The sequence below is a fragment of the Enhydra lutris genome, unplaced genomic scaffold (assembly GCF_002288905.1).
Source record: "Enhydra lutris kenyoni isolate GAN:26980312 unplaced genomic scaffold, ASM228890v2 scaffoldscaffold7, whole genome shotgun sequence".
NCBI classification, from domain to species: Eukaryota; Metazoa; Chordata; class Mammalia; order Carnivora; family Mustelidae; genus Enhydra; species Enhydra lutris.
Genome location: NW_019154091.1, coordinates 12,921,299 through 12,936,811, shown reverse-complemented (window position 1 = coordinate 12,936,811; position 15,513 = coordinate 12,921,299).

The window sequence follows — 15,513 nt, the reverse complement described above, 5'->3', positions numbered from 1 at the left end:
TGACAATTTTATGACTTCAGGTTTTAAGAAAAGGATGGGTTTGCTCTAGAGAATTGTATCATGGAGAGAGGTGAATAGAGAGAAAAGGGCTTTGTATCTTAAAGCACTGCTTGCCTAATTTTTTTTTTCTTTTCCCAAACCATACTTCAACTTCAGAGAAAAGTAAATATACACTCATGGAGCTTGGGGGCAGAATCCAAGAAGCTATCAATGTGAGAAAAATATTTGAAGTCTTCTCTTTCATTTTAATAATTCATTTGATTTTTTCAGTCTATAATATATTTCTCATTGTCTTAGTGTAAGAAAACTGTGCCACAGTGGTCAGTATTGAGTAAAATAGACACTCTGGAAAGATGTGTCCAGTTTGCCCTGCAGTTTCATACACTCTTTTAGACCGTGGCTCTAGGCTATGAACACCACAATTTGAGAATAGTTTGCCTAAAATCCAGTTGCACTATACTCCAGAATCTCTGTGAGGTGAAGGACACTTGTGGTTCCAGTGCTTATTAGCTCTTTAATCTTCCACAATAACACTACTTCTCATCTGTAAAGTGCTAAAACCTACCATCAAATTCTTTTGCAAGGCTGACTATAAGACCAGGCCTAAGTCACTTTAACTCTGTGGGGAGGCTGAATCTGAGAGTTATAAGATCCTAGCTTTCTTATTTTAAAATTAAGACTCTCTTGACTCTTATTAGTTCATGGAGATCCAATTTTAAAGTTATTTTCTATGGATAAGTCAAAGTGACATTTCCTAGTAGAAAAAACTTTAGAAAACTAGTATTAAGACTTGAATTTTATTCCTAGGTCTATCATTTAATAACTACATAACCTTGGACCAATAACAATGTTTCTGAGAGCCAGTTTCTCATCTGCAAGTCAGAGATATCTCCTGTCTTATTCACTCACAGGGAACTTGGGAAGGTGAAATGAAATAATGGGTAAAGAAGTGCTTTTCCAAAACTCATTCCACCATGCAACATTGCCCTAAATCCCCTGTTTTATTATTTTTAAAGGCAATTTTGTAAAATTGCTTTCTGGAATCCTTGTATTCATAAATTGCCTTATGACTAGTTAGATACCAGAGGCCTCTCTCTCCTTAGGAAAAGAATTCTGATTGCTTACTATTTCCTCCTTTTTTCTTGTTTTCATAGTTTGTGCTTTGCAGCAATGCTGCTGGCTAAGAAGATAAGATATAGGACCAACTCTTAATTTTCCAAATGTTGCAGAAATGGTAACATATAATAAGCAGTAAGGCAGAGAGTCTAAAATCACATTATGTTTGGCTTTAAAACTTCATTCATACTTGTACGTGAATGAAGATATCACTTCTATACTGGGAATTCTCTAAAACAATAAAGAAAAATCATAATGAACTTGTTATCCACATTCCTATTGCTATATTTCTTAGTTTTTTCCTCTGTCCCTTGTATTGAAACAATAAATGATTTCTGCCATCTATTTGACTGATACAAATAATTTCACTAAGATAGAGTTGTCTTCTTTAGCTTTTTGGGTTTTTTACTCCTAACACAGAGGTAATAACTATTTTTAATGTTATCTGTTGAATTGATTGTTTTATTAAAATAAATGTTCTATTACACTGAACAAGTTATGTAAGTAGCAGTATAAGTAACTAATAAATATTTGAAAGCAAGATCTATGGATAATTCATGATTTTTGAGTAATCCATAATTCACTCACACACAATAAAAACTTTTTTTATTAACTGATCTTAAGAAGATCAGTTATATATTAAAAAACAGAGGTTATACAGAAATCCTTTAAGAATTAGAAGTTAGAGTTTTCATTAACTTTCATCTTTATGTATAATGAGGTAATCTTTTTATTTAAACACATATTCATGCCACTACTTCTCACTACTGTTATTACTAAGTAATAAGGAAAGGTTATATAATGCATCTGTATGGAAACTTTTTTTAAAATAAGATCTATTCATTTGTTTTAGAGAGAGTGTGTGTGAGTGGGGGGAGGGGCAGAGGGAGAGAAATACTTAAGTAGACTCCTTGTGTAGCATGGAGCCTGATGTGGGGCTCAGTCCCATGACCCATGAGATCATGAACTGAGCCAAAACCAAGAATAGGAAACTCAACTGATTGAGTCACCCAGGTGACCCAGAATCTGTTTTTAATCTTTTATTACAAAGCAGAATTTCGTGTAGTGGGTATTAATTTTCAATGGAAAACATATTTCATAACTTTCCATATGAAAATTTTTAATTACTGGTGTATTAAGAAGAAATATTTGTTTATTTGGCTTGCCTATAAGATGATTCTTTCCTAAATTTCTATTCTACTCTGACATCAAACTATATTATACTAAAGCTTCTTAAAGGGTCAGCTCTGATGTAAGAATTAGTGCCAGTTCTATATCAATTTCGTAAGTTAATTTTTGAGTATTAGGATTATATTCTGCAATTTCTAATACTTTGTGTTATTTTTTTCTGAAAGGCCTTCATGTGAAACCCAAAGATTAAAACCTTATTTGATATATAGTACTCTTTCAACATCCCCTTTCATCAGAACTGGGCTTTCCAAACCAAAATGAGAAGACGGTTGATATTGAATCCCTTTTCCCTGAGTATAATTCACACAACTGTAACCTCACTGTATTAGTTATCAGTTGCTTTGTAACAAAATACCAGTCAAAATGATACTCTTTTCCTTGAGTACTTAACAACTTAATGCAAAAAACATGGCTCATCTTATGTAAGTCAGGAAATTGGGAGCAGCTTTATGAATGGTTCTGATTTGGGATCTGTGGTAGGTAGAATTCTAAGACGGCCCTCACGATTCCTGCACCCTTGTATTCACACCTGTATACGATCCCTTTTGAATCAACAGAATGTGGCAAAAGTGAAGGGAATTTGAAGATGTAATTAAAGTTTCTAATTTGTTGACTTTAAGTTCCTTAGGTGGAGATTATCCTAGATGGGCATAACTATTTAGGTGAACCAAAAGAGGATCCAGAGGTCAGAGAGGCTTTTTTTCTGGACTTGAAGGAGAAAGTCACTAAGAATTCTATAGATGCAAAGAAATTAATTCTGCCAACCAGTAGCTTGGAAGAGTATCCTGAGCTCTAGAAAGAAATTCAGTTTAGCTTAATTCATTTGGGGAAACCCTTAGCAGAAGACCCTCCTAAGCTGTGCCTGGGCTTGGATACATGGCTTAGATCTAGTTGGGCTGCATCACAGAAACTGAGATAAGGAACACATTGTTTTAAGTCACTTAAGTGTGTGGAATTTGGTACATAGCAAGAGGAAACTGATAGAGGGTTTTAGTTGAAGTTGTAGGAAAACATCAGCTGGGGATGAAGAGATCTGAAGTCTTGACAAGAGTTGATGGAGTCTCTTTCAAAGTGGCCCATTGGCATGGCTGGTGGCAGAAGGCCTCAGAGACCTCTGCCAGATAAACCTCTCCACTGGGCTGCTTGAGTGTCCTTAGGACCTTTAGGACCTGAGAGCTCGCTTCCACCTTCCCAGAACTCATCTGCTACCACTGGTTTCTTTGAGAATGGGTAAACAGAGAGAGACAAAAAGAGAGAGGCAGAGAGAGAGAGACAGAGACAGAGACAGATAAGCGGACATAGAGACAGATTCAGAGAAACATGGAGAGATAGGCACACACAGACAGAGATAAAGACAGAGAGAGATGGGGAGATAGAGATTGAATATACACAAGATAGAAGCTGAAATCTTTTTATAACCTGATCTTGGAAGTGATCCCCTTCCTTTGCAGTTCTTTTTGCTGGAAGTGAATAACCAAACTTATCCCACACTAAAAAGGGGGGAACTAAGCTCCAATTCTCAAGGGAAGGAGTATCAAAGAATTTTTTGACATATCTTTAAAAGCCATCAAACTCATATTTAGCTTTTTGGCTCCTTGGGTTTATATTGGTGTTATATGCCATCGTATATGCAGTATATTGGTTATACCGCCATTTTAGCAGTATATTTTGATTTCTAAAATTAGTAAGGTTGAGGTCCAGCAAAAAGAAAGTTTTCATAATCAGAGACTTTGTTCCCTATTCATTTTAAAGTTATGGTTTCTGCATATTCATATGACATGGCAACTTTTTTCTTTCTTCCTTGTATTTTCTTTAGATTAACTTGGCCCAAGTAGGTTATCATAAAGTGATGTTCCCATTTCAAGTGACTCACTTGACAGAGAAGTCAGTTTCACCTTCCAATGAGATTGCGGATTGATCAGGGCTTCAAGGGGTAGATAGAGTTAGGAATCAGAGTTATTTCATAATTTTTCTAGCAGTAGGAATCAAAATCTTATATTTAAAAAAAAGTTGTGTTATACATAAATTGGTGACTAAACTTTACTATGTCTGTCGGTTTTCACAGAGGGGGAATCTATACACATTAAAATATATTATAAAAATATTTATTGGGTAAAAATAAAGCATAGTACCCAAATGAAGAATTTGCTAGTTTAATTTTTCTAAACCATGTTTTCATATTACAATATTTTCTGACCCTCAGAGTTCAAGGAATGTGATATTAAAAAAAAAAAAAGACTTTTTTTTTTCTCCCATCAGTGAAGAACTTTATCTCTGGAATATAAAACAGTCTCATTTCAAAGCCAAATGTTGGAATTTGGGAATGCCTATTCATCTTCGAATACTAGTTTGTTTTCCTTATATGCATTCAGAAAATAATTTAGTACCTAATATTTAATAAGTCCCTACTCTAGTTAAGGCTGTGTAAAAGGTACTGGTGATAATTATATGATATACATAGTTACTTCCTTCAAGAACAACTTGATCTACTTATATGAAAACCAGGGAAAGGTTGGTGCAGGGAATTAGCACTTGACATGAGTCTCAGAAGCAGAGAAAATATAAGTAAATCAGTGCTGGAAGAGCATTCGGGCAGAAGGAAAACAATGCACAAGTTGAGGAGGAAGAAGAAAGGAAGAAATTCAGAAGTTGTCAGGGGAAACTAAGGACATGTAACTGAAGAGCCAGTTAAATATTAGCTCAGAGTAAGTTCTCCAGGTATCACAAAAAAGTATTTTTTTCTTTTGTTTTGATAATGCTTATTTTGAAAGTCAAAGAAATAGCATAATGTCCTCACTTTTCAATAGAGCCTGGTTACTGTGCTATTTTATGAGGAAGGGCTAGTTCACAGCCTGATAACATATTAATAGAGAGCCAAATAAAATAGAAACTACTGACTGCATACCAAATTGAATAAGAGTTGTTGATATTCAGTTTAGATAAATATCTTCACTATGCTGTAAACATCTTTCTTGGATAGCCTAATACACTTATTACTGTTAAGCTCAGATGCTTGCTTGATGGTCACACTTGTCTGTCATTTCTCTGAACTACTTGGATTTTATTCATTTACTCACCCAACAATTACTTAGCCAGTGTTTATGAAATGCTGGGCTCTGTTCTTTGCTCTGTAGATATAGCAGTGACTAAAACAAAGCTCTTAACCTCATGGTGCTTAAAATCTAGTGGAGACAAGAGACAAAAACAAATAAATATATCATACATATTTATATGCATATACACACATTTTCCAAGGAATAAGTTAAGCATTTAAAAGGAGGGGATAGAATGGTTGGTTAAGTCAGATATTATTTTTTTTAAGATACTATTTTATATACAGGTGTCAAGGAAGTCCTCATGATGAAGGTGGCGTTTGGTCAGAATCCTGAGTTAAGAAATCAAAGTATAAAGAAAAGCAAGTTCAAAACCTCTGATGTAAGAAGATACTTGGCCTAGTAGAGAAATAACAAGCTAGTGGGGCTGAGTGAAGTAAGTCTCAGCTAAGAGAAATAGAAAAAGAAGTCAGGGAGGTCATGCCTGGGTGGCTCAGTCAGTTAAGAGTCTAGCTCTTGGTTTCAGCTCACCCCATGATCTCAGGGGTCATGATCTCAGGGTCATGAGATCGAGCCCCGCATTCAGCGCAGAGTGTGTGTGAGAGTCTCTCCCTCTTCTTCTGCCCCTTCCCTGCTCGCCCCCTTTCAAAATAAATAAATACATAAAATTTAAAAAAAAAAAAAAAAGGAAAAGAAAAGAACAGAAAAGAAAAAAAGAAAGAAAAAAGAAGTTAGGAAGGTAATGATGGCCAGATATCCAAGGGCCTTGTTTGTAGGACACTGCAATGAATTGGGTATTTACTTTGAGAGAGAGGGAAACCCACTAAAGGTTTTTGGGCAGAGGAGTGACATAATACATCATTTTAAAAGAATCACCTACATATTCTGTCTGCTTTGTTGAGACTAAGACACAAAGGACAAAGCTAGAAGTCTAATTAAGAAGCAGGCACTTGGTTATGCTTAGCTTGGCTTAAGGTGGTAGATGTGGATGTTCGGGTCATTTGGATTCTGGGAATATTGTAATAGTAGAAGGGGGCAAGTTCAGGCTGGAAATACAGATTTGGGAGTTGCCACTGTATAGATGGTGTTTTATGGCACAAATATGCAATGTGACACCTAGTGAATAAATGTGGGTAGCAAAAAAAGAAGTCTAGGACTGGATTGTTTTTGGCCTTCACCATAATCAATGCCTTTAGGAATATCTAAAGGTAAGTTTCCTTTCTTTTTGAACTTTAGAGCACCCGGAGTACCAGTAGGCAGAAGTAATAACAATGTTTTAATGAGTTTCATTAAATCAGGAAACTTCAGTAGTCTTCAACCTTTTCAACTTCTTGATAAGATAATGTGCTAGACGGTTTGCTATTTAGCATCATACCACACCCTCACAGAACTGCATTTCTCACAATCACCTTCCCTGAATAAAGAGTCTACCAGTTAGAAGCACTCAGTTGAGGCAGAAGGGAAGGAAAAGCAATGATTCTGGAGGCATTAGGTTAAACTCTTAGGGGAACAATTGACTTAATTAAGGTTTGCAGCACTTTCAGGGGGTCTTCTCAAATCACTGCTTTAGTGCAGTAGGCACTGATTAAGTTGTTTGTTTAATTTCAATTCCATATATTGTAAATTTGCTATAAAGTTAGTTGAACTGGTAAAAGTTCCTAAAACTAATTCATAATATGATATAGTACTTTTCATAAGCAAAAAAATCACTCAAACTTGGCTATCAAACTAGGCTATCAAAACACAAGTTGTGTATTTTTATCATAGTCATGAGAGGAAAAGAGCTGGAAATAAATACGGCAAATTTAAAACTTTTTGTGTGTCTATATAATTTTTGAATTTATTTTTATACTGGAAAAACTAGTATATTTTGTTTTAAATAAATTTTATTTTAAAATAAATATTTATAAGAAAAATATCCAAGATATCATTTTGAAAACCTATTTTTACTAGATAAAATAACTTTTAAGAAACATACTTGCAAATAAAAATAGGTATGTTTAAGGCAGATGAGGGTATTTTTATTTCTACTCTACATTATTTAGAATGCCTTTTAAAATATATAATTTACATCATTAATTTGTATTCTCTTCTTGAAGAAATAATCTACTAAGGAAATTTACATCCCTCTTGAACCTCACTTATGAAAAATGAACAAAATCTGAAGAGTGAGATTTTGCCGAAAGGTGAAATGATTGCGATAAAGACAAAGTAAGGTCAGGATGAAATCTAAAGTATGGTTCTCCCACCTCACACACCTATCTCATTAATGTACCAAATTCTTAGAAGCAGTGAGTACTGAAGGGGGCCTGGCTGTCCCACTACGGACAGAGAATTATGCTGTTTCTATTAGCATTCATCACACCTACTCTAAATTGACATCTCTTTGAGATCTTTACTAAAAGAAACGGACTTTTAAGGCCTCTTTTGACATATTAGTTTATAAAGTGATGAAATGTAAGCCTCTATTGTTCATCTCCCTTATAAAAGTAAACAAAGGGGGGACGCCTGGGTGGCTCAGTTGGTTGAGCGGCTGCCTTCGGCTCGGGTCATGATCCCGTCGTCCTGGGATCGAATCCCGCATCCGGCTCCTTGCTTGGCAGGGAACCTGCTTCTCCCTCTGCCTCTGCCTGCCTCTCGGCCTACTTGTGGGGTCTCTCTCTCTCTGACAAATAAATAAATAAAATTAAAAAAGTAAACAAAGGGAATAGACATAAAATCTGCTCTTGAAGGTAGATTCTGAACATCATCTATATCTCATCCCTAAATATAGCCTTTCTCAGGAAAGGAGCTCAAAGACTCTTTCAAACACTCCTTGGATATTTGCATGTAGTATTTCAGGCTAATTTAGTAAGAGCAGGTACTTGTTTCCATCACTACCATGAAACATTTTTTATCAGCCCCTCAATGAGAACACTGAACAGTAGTGTGGGAGTCTGTGAGACTTAGGATTAAAAGCAAGCCTCCCAGTCACCATAGGAATACTGTGATCCGTGTGGTATCTAAATCTCAGTTCCTTCATTTATAAAATGGTGTTGAAATACTTCTTTATAGAGTTGTTGAGATGATTAGAAATCATACATACAAAGAAAGCTACAGTGTCTAGGACATTTAGGTGCTTGGTGAATCACTGGTGTTTTTCTTCTAGCTATTATTTTAATAGTTTATAGGAGGCAGATGCAATGCTCAGTGATGAAATTGCCTTCTGAGAAAGGTGGCTTGTTAACTAATTCATTTGGAATTGTCAAAAGACTATGGACCCCAGGAAACAAACTGAGGGTTTCAGAAGGGAGAGGGGCTGGGGGAGGGGGTACCAGGGTGATGGGTATTAAGGAAGGCACATGTTGTGATGAGCACTGGGTGTTATACTTAACTATTGTATCATTGAACACTACATCAAAAACTAATGATGTATTATACAGTGGCTAACTGAATGTGATAAAAAAATAATAAATAAACATCTAACATTACCAAGTGAAAAAAAAAGAGGAAATTAAGCAAGTCAAGTAGGTTGGGTAAAGATACAATGATCTACCAAATTCTCAGTATAAAACTACTTATTGGTGTGGTGGTACGAAGAGTTTCTAATCTAGAAACAAAAGAGGTGGGAGTGTGGCAATAAAATATGTAAAGTTATTCCTTCTTTGTGGGCCACAATTAGAATACCATCCCAGACTTCTCTTGACTACATCCTTTGTACTCAACTGCCTATTGAGTATCTTCATTTGAATGTGGTATACATTCCTCAAACTCAACAAACTGGTGTAATGCTCTACCCTTAAAAATTTTCTTCTCCTGCATTCTCTATCTCGTTTTATAACAGTACCTACTCAGTAATTCAGACAAAAAGTAAGGAAGTCATTTATCTTCATTCTTACCCCTCTGTTACCCCATCAGCCATTACATCCAGAGACAATTACCTTCTAAATATTTATTAAGTCTACCTAAGTCTTTCTGATTCTTCTAATACCACTGAATTTAACTCACCAACATCTTTTACCTGAACTACAACAATAATAATATCTTAATAGTTCTTTCTCTCATCTTACTCCAAAATATTTTTTAAAAAATATTTCAGTTACAGTGTTTTTCTTCTTCTCCCCAAATCCATTTGATTATGTGCCTCTCCCATTTCCAAGTCTTCCATGGTTTCTAACACTTCTGTGTAAAATCTAAAATCTCAGAACAGCCTTAAAAGGACCTGCCTATTAAGCCTACTTTTCCACTTTGTGAACCAGTTCTCCCACCTTTATTAAACTCAGAAGCTTTAACATACTATTTTTTATGCCTGAATCCTCACTCCTTTCAGTTGTCTAGCTAATTCACACTTATCTTTCAGAGGTCAGCAAAACTGTTACATTCTTACTGTTAAAGCAATTAAACAAGGAGGCCATTAGACTAAGGTGGCACTAATGGCTTGACACCTAAGTAAGCAAACCAAAACCTAAGCCAGAGTAAATTCCTTCAAATGCTTCAAGGTTAAGAAATCTAAACCAATCACAAATGGCAAAATAGGTTTTCCCATATCAGCCTTTTAAGTGGTAACCAGTCAAATGATGTCCTTGCTTTGTTTCTACATCTTCTCTATAAAAACCTTTTCCCTAGCTCCTATTGGCAGAGTGTTCCTAACCACTTTCAGTTTGGTACTGCCCAATTGGAATTAATGTTTGCTCAAATAAGCTTTTGAAAAATTTTAATGTGCATCAGTTTACTTTTTAATGTCTCCAAAGCCTTCTCTGACCCTGCAGGCAGGAATAGACTCCCCTGTAATATGCTGTCATAATTACATATTACTTTTGTAGCATTTATCACAATAACAATAATTCTTCCCTTAATTATTTATTTGCAATAGCCATCCAGTTAGACTATAGGCTTCTTGGTAGCAGTCAAATTTTTAGTCCTTGGTCTCTAGATGACGCATTATCTGTTGATGGTAAACTTAAATAATACTTGACAAATGCGTAAATACAAACCATGAAAGGTGCAGGAAAGAACCTAGTTTTGCATCTCAGGACACAGTTGAGTCTAAGGAATAATTCTAGCCCTGCAGGTAAGCCCTTAAATATTATTTTGGCAAGCTTATTTAACACTGAAGATTTCTTTTCTTATGCTTCTTATTGAGTATGGAATCAGAAGAAATTACATTACTTTATAGCTGAGACGTTGGGCTTGTCACTGGGTGTAAAATTAAGGACAAGGTTTAGCTGCATATAACAAACAATTTTAGGAACAGTGGTTTAAGCAACACAGCTATTGTGTTATTCCCTCAAAGGAAGAAATTCAGATGTAGGCAGCCTGATGTCTCAGGATGTCAGGGTTGATTTTTTTTTTTTTTTTTTTGGCTTTTATCTGCTCAAGATAGCTGTGGAGCTCTGGCCTATACATCGGCAGGGAGGAAGGGGGGAAATGTGCCAAGAGCAAAGTGGATACATGTGGTATTTATAGTGCTTTTCTAGAAATTCCTCCCAATAAATTCACTTACACCTTTTTGTCCATAAGTATCATTACATGACTACCTATGTCAGCACAGGAATCTGAGAAATGCTTTATAGGTGGAAACTGCCAAAAACCAACAAAATCAGTATTCTGTTAAATACGAAGAAAAGTCTAGTTACTAGAGATGTTACTGGCAGATTCTGTCTAACTTGAAAACATCAAGTTTGAGTTCATCAGAAATCAGAGGATAAAAATATAGACTTTTCAAGGTGATTATTAACATTAGTGAAGATAAAGTATATTAAAAGCGCATTATTGAGCTCTCTGTAAATGATGGGTACAAAATAACAGCCTCAATATCCAAATACTGTGAAATATAAGGTAACGTCAGCTAACAGATGTTTATGGGTTTGCTTAGAACTCAAATCCATTGGCATGTGTTATCCAAAATTGAAACAATCTTCACTATCAAAATGGAATCTAATATTTAACTCTAGATATTGTATTGATTTTTGTGTTCTGTGTATAGACAGGTATGTTTCTAGTACAACTTAAGGTGGAGGTTAGTTGCTGGAAAATTAATGACCTCAGACTTCTGAAATTCTGAGGGAATTATGTGAAATCATAGAGATAGGAATTCATTTGATTTAAATTTGATTATGTAATTCTATCTAATTAGTACATGCTAATTACCATCTATCTCAAATTCTCTGGAGCATAGTAGAAGAAGAGACTCTTCCTTGCCCTTAAAGAACTAAAAATCTTTCTACAAGTAGAGTCAACTGGAAAATAACAGTTTCTTATGAATCTTGTGTATGGGGGTGTATGTGTGCCTATGCAGTATATTCTGTGGCAGGCCCAAGACAGGGTAGGCTTCTATCTTTGGACAATGAGAATCCATAAATCTCATCAGAGAAGAAAGGTAAGATATTATATTTTCTCTCTTCTATGTTCATTGCAAAACTTTGTAAATCTTGGAATCCTCACTTTCTGGCTTGAAAACCCCATGAAGCAGAGAAATCAGTTACTACTTGTTCTTGGATCTTCGATGTGAAATATGCCCTTAATCTGTGTTTTACAGACTTTTTAATTAAAATGTTCCATGACTTTAATCTTATGCCAAAGTTTTGTGGAGATTTATTTTTCTCATAAAATTTGGATTATTTTTCTGTCAGTCAAATAATATAGTATGTTTTTATTCAGTAGTTTGCCTCGTTATATCTCACGTCTCTAGCCTTTATCCTACTTTTCACATTTATCTTTCTCCCTTATCCTTCTTTTCTAAGTTACTGGAGGATAATGATTTTGACATTTCTGAAAGGAAGTGATAAAATTATTTTTATGGGTTTTTTTTCCTAATGAACTCCATCTCACAAGTTAAAGAAAAATGTCCATAGAATTATTAACTTCATTATGTTCTTGATAGATTTTTTTTAGGAGATATTGGGTAGAATGCTAAGAAATTTTAGATGATTACCAAGGGCAGATTTATCATTTTTGACTGTCTCCCTCTTCCATGGTGTAATTCCACCAAAATGTCTGAATGTGCCTTTTAATTTAAAGAAAGTGTTCAGCCCTTTGATTCACAAGTTTGCACTCAACTAAAGGACATCTCAGGGTGTCCTCTGTGTGCTGGTTATAATGGCTTAATGGAGCTACACATGGCTTAGCAGAAGTCAAAGCTTCTGAGGAAGAGAAGTAGAAAGGACTACTTTGCTAAACACAAATACAATACTGACACTGACAACTGACAACACAACACAGTATCAGTATTGGAAATACTATTTAGAATTGGAAGTACAGTCCCTATTCCATACACTGTGCCTTAACTACTCAGTAATGGCCCAAATAGTGTGTGTGAATGTTCTCTGCTATACCTGGCAAAGACTCCATCCTTGAGGTGTTGCTATTCTATAGGAGAATAGAGGCTTAGGACTATGTTGGAAAAATTGGGGCATTGGTATTAAAGAAAGAGATGTAGCTGAGTCAAAAGAAAAGAGCAATTTAAAACAAGCAAAGAAGCAAAGAAACGACTAAAAAATACACAAAGATCTTGGGATTGGTTGGGATTTTGAAATATGGAAAATGAAGACTGAATTAGATCACTGTGTCCTAACAAGCTTAACATGGACTTGTTTGGGATGGGGTTAAATCTGTGTATTTTTATGTATTGGAGAGAAAATAGTTGTTCTCTTGCTCCCTTAGATCTTTTAACTTAAACTGAATTAGTGAAGTAATAATATGTTACCATATATTTTTTCAATCAGAAGCATCCCGTGACAATGGGTAAAAGGTTAATTGGTAGATAGGCATTCAACATTAAAATTAAACACACACACATGGGGCACCTGGGTGGTTCAGTTGGTTAAGCGGCTGCCTTCGGCTCAGGTCATGATCCCAGAGTCCTGGGATCGAGTCCCACATCGGGCTTCCTACTCCTTGGGGAGCCTGCTTCTCCCTCTGCCTGCTGCTCCTGCTTGTGCTCTTACTCTCTGTGTCAAATAAATAAATAAAATCTTTAAACACACACACACACACACACCACACATAACACACACATGCATATTTAACAATTCGCAAATGCCTGAGCATTTTTTATGGCTCTAAGGTTTATGGGTGCTGAGGTGGGGGAAAACAAAACCAATCAAAACAAAAAAACAAGGTTCTCATCCTCATGGAGTTTATGTCAAACAGAGAACATGAACAGGAAGACAATAATACAAATAACGTTTTCATTGCATTCATAAGAGGCGCCATGTAGGAAAAACACAGAGGACTTTGAAACTAAAAAATGAGGAACTTAATTTAGTTAGCAGTGGAAGGAGCAGATTTAAATCTATAGAAACATATTTTCCTTATGATCTAGAGTGTTTGGGTGCAGTGGAGGGAGTGAGTAAATGGGTGGGGAAGGAGGGAGCAGCAGTTTGGTGCCCAGAGCCAAAGGAGGAAACAACTTTGTTCACAATAGACATCCTTAGTGAAGCTAAAGTATAGTGACATCAGCGTCTACATATTTTCCATGATTTCTAAAAATATGATCAACTCATTAATAGAGAAACACTGCAACATACACATTAAAAAAAATTAATGGGTGATTTGTGCCTCTGGCCATGGGATTGGGTTAGGGCTATTACATTTAGATGCAGGTCTCTCTTATTTCCTGTGCCTCATACTGTTGAGAAAATACTATCCAAAAGAAAGGCCACATACTCTGTCTCAATCCCAACCATTTATTTCCCGCCCTCCCTTATCATTATTATTAATCAAAATGTTTGCAACTGTGAACTGTCCTAGTTTTTATTTTTAGGTTTTTGTTTTTGCTAAGTCCACATATAAAGAAAACATACAATTATTTTTGATGATCATCCCCCCTTCCATTACAGCAATAATTTCCTAAAATGATGGTCTTATTGATTGCCCAGCTATAATCTGTATACCAGAAATGCTTAATACTATCTTGTCATTCATAGTCTATTTAATGGTAAACAGGGGATTTATAGTCTGTCAAATTTAATGACCAGAAGAACCAATAAAATATGATAGGGAAGACTTCCCACTCTTTAGAATGGAATAGTTTCATCAGCACAAATGATAGCCTGTCAAAAAATCCCTGTGGTGGTGAAAAAGAAGAAAAATGCAATCATATATTTCTGCTCAAGAAAGAAATGTTCGTGATGTCCACATGCAAAATAGAATGTTATGAATTAGGAAATCATTATTCTGAAGTCCCTTGTTTTCTGGGTTAGGATTTCTCAAAACTGAATTTTCATGATTCTGATTGGGATTAGAAATCTATATAACCAATCTATGTAACCAAATCAATATAACCAACCAGGCTAGTCTAAAATCACTCCATTGATGGATCCATCACTTCTTCCCAGACTTTGAATCCCACAAACTTAGGCTCTGTGATTGCAGGACAGATGGTGCTGAGGGATACAGGAGATGACAATGAAGTGGAATCCTTCTTCCAGTTTGCATTGTTGCCCTTCCTTAGACTATCCCCCTCCCCCCCACACACATACTGATACTGACACCACAACCCCAGCAGCAGTCCTAAACCCATATCTTGGGCTTAGATCATTGATTACCTGGGTAGTGGTTCTCGAAGTGTTCATGAGAATTATTTGGAGTAATCGGAAAATTTCTACCCTCTAGAAATTGTGATTCTGTGGCCATAGTTGAACCTAGTTGCTGATATTCTTTACTTCTTCTTCCTCTTTTTTTTTTTTTTTCCAGTGACTACTGGTGAATCTGATGCAGATGGCCAACACCATGCTTTATGGTACTCTGCATACATTCTGAAGTTAAACACTAGGTATTCATTGTGCTGCTTGGTTTCACACTCTGATTCTGCCACATATGAGCTTCAAGGTGATCCTGGCCTATCACATAAGGTCATTGTGAAGATAAAATAGAAAATCTTACAAAGATTTAAAGACTGTCTGGCATTTAAGATACTCCATGTGTTTGCTAGTTTTGTTTTGCCAATTTTGTTGTTGCAGCTTCAATTAGTAACCACATCTTCAAATTAGCTTAATAATTACAGGAGACTATATTGTAAAAAATCAGTGGTACCCATGGGGCCCACAACATTATAGTACAGTCATGCACCATTGATAAAATACCAAAATCAAGAGCTGGAAAATCTACCAAAGTGGCCTCTGTCTTAATCGTTCATGGAAACCAGAGCTTCTCAACCTTATTTCTCTCTGTA